At 47.7% G+C, this 4009-nt stretch overlaps 1 long non-coding RNA gene across 1 annotated transcript; it reads right to left on the reverse strand.

Annotated features, from left to right (window-relative positions):
- Positions 1-897: 897 nt before the first annotated feature.
- LOC119320431 lies at positions 898-1939 on the reverse strand. Its single transcript, XR_005154980.1, has 2 exons — positions 1739-1939; positions 898-1608 (listed from the first exon to the last, which is right to left on the reverse strand). It is a non-coding gene; the product is annotated as an uncharacterized LOC119320431 (long non-coding RNA).
- Positions 1940-4009: the final 2070 nt, after the last annotated feature.

A 4009-nucleotide genomic window follows, 5' to 3' on the forward strand; every position in this document is an offset into this window, starting at 1 on the left:
ACTCCATCAAAACATCGTTTAAAATTGTGTACTACTACATGCCAGGTCGGGTTTTTTTTAGTTGTTGATTGTTTTTTGAGATAGCTACCCGCTTGTTTCAAGTGGTGTTACGGTGTGCCAGGTCGCACTTTGTATTGTTCAAGTCTGGTACTACAAGTCCCTCCATTAAATGAACAACCACTCCCTTGTGAAAATTGTGAACAAGCCCACGGCTAAAATTAGAGGAAACGTGGGTTGCCCCAACATGCATTAATATTTTCTACTCCCTCCGTTCCTAAATATAAGTATTTTTATTAGCCACACCTAAGACAAGAATTTTTTTTATTAGTAGTGAACCCCACTTGTCATAGACACAAAAATTGTGGCAAAATTCCCTTAGGCAAGTCAAAGTGTGTCTAACAATTTGAGCAACTCAGGTTAGGCAAGTGTGGCAAGTGTGGGAAAAATAATGTGGCAACATAAGACAAACATAGTCACAATCCAAACAGCCCCGTGATTTTTTGTGACATGCATGAAAATTTGGTTAGTTAAATTTATGGGATAATCGATTTTATGCCCTAGTTGTGTCCCACTCGATAGTTTTGCCCTTAGTTTTCGAAAATCCTTGGTTTTGCCCAAGGCGGCTTGCTCCTCTTATGGTTTTGCCCTTCCGTCACGTTTCCATCCAGTTAGTGCCGTTTGACCGTGTGTTAACCGTCTATGGATTTTTCGCTCGACCATTTTGCCCCTGCTTTGTCACTCTTTGAATAGACACTTCCAAGTGGGACCCATCACTGAGAAAACCATCTGTCACTCTTCTCACTATCATGTGGGACCCACAACGGACCAAATATCTCTAATGGACAATGCCATGTTGTAAACATAACATCAATTTTGCAATCCTTTTTTATGCAATAATTAACACAACATAAACTAATTAAAACACCAGTGATTAACACAAATCAGTACTTAAGGTCCGTCTCATCTCGAATATAATTAATCATTAGTCTATAGTTGCTAGCTATACTAGCTAATTACATTGTGTCAAGTGTTAAAAAAATGCCGGGCCAACGATTTAAAAAACACCCTCTGTAGGAGGGGGATGAGCTCGCCGGAGCCAAACGAATCGGCGCCGGAGCTCGCCGGAGCCAAACGAATCGGCGCCGGAGCTCGCCGGAACCAACGGAATCGGCGCCGGAGCTCGCCAAATCCTCCTCGCCCGTGCGTCCTCATGATGAGCGCTTGGACTCCGCCGCTGCGGCGTGGAAGGAGGCCTGGGCGAGGCGCGTGCCACCCTCCTCCACCATCTATCCCCAGCGTGCGTCCCCAGTCGCCGCGCGCCACCCTCCAAACCATCTCTCCCCACCGTGCATCCCCGGCCGCCGCATACATTGGCCATCGTTGAGATCTGTGCCTCCCTCGGGGCGCTGTGGATCTGGGCCAGAGGGAGGCGTCGGTGGAGGCTGGCCCGCGTTGGCGTGGACAAGGGTCAACGGGGACACATGCGCTGCAGTTCATGCCTCACACATTCCAGCACCAGATCGAACAGGGTTCGCGGCTGCGGTGAATGGATCGAGAGATGGACCTCCATGGGCAGTGACATGGTGGCTTTGGGGTTGCTCCCTGCTCCTATCGAGGAAGAGAAAAGAGGAGGGTGAGAGAGACAGAGAGAATCGATAGAGAAAGGGAGAAGGAAGGAGCACGGGCAGGGCGGCGCTCGCGCCCAATCCCGACGAACGGCTGCGGAGATGAGGCGTACCTCAGGCGCGGAAACGAGGCGGGTCGGGGCGGTTTTGCTCCTGCGGGCCGTCGAGCCCAACCCCGATGGGATCCGTGGCTCCACCATCGATGGGACCTCCGCTAGCCTTCCTTCGCTGGCCATGGATGGGATGTGTGGCTCCAGCGCCGACGGGATCTGAGAGAGGGGGGAAGGGCATCCGGGACTAGGGTTTGACCGGCGGGAGAGAAATAAAAGGGAACATGGGATGGTGATGGGTCCCACTTGGCAGTGTCTCGCCAGAGAGTGAAGAACCAGGGGCAAAATGGTCCAACGAAAAGTCCACAAATGGTCAAGACACGGTCAAACGGCGCTGACTGGACGGAACCGTGACGGAAGGGCAAAAACACTAAGCAAGCTAACTGAGTTGGGCAAGACCGCGTGTTTTACAAAACTAGGGGTATTCCTGTCGAGGGTGACACAACTAAGGGCTCAAATACAATTATCCCTAAATTTATAGTCAAAATTTGGCAAGGTGCATCAAATCAACACATGCAAGTATCAAAAGGAAAGTCACGGCATGCATGCATACGTTGTACTCCCTCCATTTCCAAATATAAGTCTTTTTAGAGATTGCAACAAGTGACTACTCCCTCCGTTCCTAAATGTAAGTCTTTTTAGGGATTCCACTACAAACTACATATGGATGTATATAGACATATTTCGGAGTGTAGATTCATTCATTTTGTTTCGTATGTAGTTCACAGTGAAATCTCTAAAAAGACTTATATTTTGGAACAGAGGGAGTACATCCGAAGAAGAATATGTCTACTCCTACATACAAAGTCGCCCATTTGAAATGTGTAAAAAGAGTTTTTTCGAATGCAGTGCTTTGATGTGTCGCATCAACTCGTATAAGGCCGAGAAATTTGATTACTACGATGCCCTCTCCCTCGCGGACTGCACCTGCCTTTGGCTGCAGGACAGGTGGGCCAACCACCCGTTGGGCCCACCTGTCATGGGCGCAAAGGCAGGAGCAGTAAGTGGAAGCTTTCGCTACACGCTATCCCTCCCGCATGAGGTGGACGGACATGCAATAGTGGATTCGCTACTGTAGAAGTAGGAGTAACATCATTGTTCGTCTTCTCGAAGAGGCGAAGAGCCAAGTGGAAACCGAACGTGGCAGTTGCAAACGCTCGCGTGGTGCGGTTCCTTGGAGTACTAGCCAGGCTCTTGCATGAGACAAAGTTGCTATTGTTTAACAATTAAACTCCATTATCCATTGGTTGATACTCATTCTGCATAGGTCCACACGCTTAGCACTGTTTCCTCCTGGGGTCACCAATGTTTATTTGCTAATTAATAGCATTCCATGCAATGAACTAGCCATTGCAAGTCATTAAAAGCATGCACACCTCTCATCTCTTATTGGTTGATACGTATGTCAAGAAACAAGAAACAAGGTAGAAGTTAATGCACCGCGCCCAAGTGTTTTGGGACTGTTTGGTTTTCGTAAGATGACTTACACACCTAGACGGAGGGAGTAGTATAGACCTGTAAACCGTAAAGGAGTATTTTCCTTTCTAGAGATTTCAACAAGTGACTAGACTTCGGCTAAAAAAACAAGTCACTAGACTACACCGTGTGCAGTACCCCCTCCCCTCCGGTTTATAGGGCTCAAATCTCAAATCTCATGAACCAAGACATTTTGCGATTGGAGGAATGTATCTCGTACTTTACAAAACTACCCTAATTAAACTCATGCATTAATTACGTAGTTCTCTCGTTTTCCTCTCCGCCTTGGTCGCGATGCACAATATTGAGAGAGTGCTTTGATACGTTTTATCTCATGACTAAAAGTAGTGGGACTAAAACTTGTTAGCCTCATCCATGCTTGGATCCAAATACTAAAGAGACTAAAATCAAGTTAATGACATTTCAAAGCATCCGGGCCCGCATGCCATCCACCAAATCACCGCGAGGTGCTACAGTCGAGACTCACCTGCCACCCCGGTGTGGCCGTCATGACCCGTCATATCACAAAACCCACACCTTTACCAGCAGTGGTAAGGTGGCCCCCAAGTTGGACTGGACGAAGCAACCATCATTTCATTGGAACGCTCGTTCAAGCCCTTTCTTCCCTTTCTTGAAGAAAACCTCACTCCAGGCTACTCACTTCTGCCATTTTTCTTCTCTACCGACGAAGGAAAGGTGGGCGAATCAGTTTTGCTGCTATATTTTCATTCCAATAATCTTCTTTCTGCGAAGCACCGACCGGTTCTCACATCCTATTCTTTTCCCATTTTCATTGCG

Source organism: Triticum dicoccoides, chromosome 6B (genome assembly GCF_002162155.2).
Source record: "Triticum dicoccoides isolate Atlit2015 ecotype Zavitan chromosome 6B, WEW_v2.0, whole genome shotgun sequence".
Taxonomy (NCBI): Eukaryota; Viridiplantae; Streptophyta; class Magnoliopsida; order Poales; family Poaceae; genus Triticum; species Triticum dicoccoides.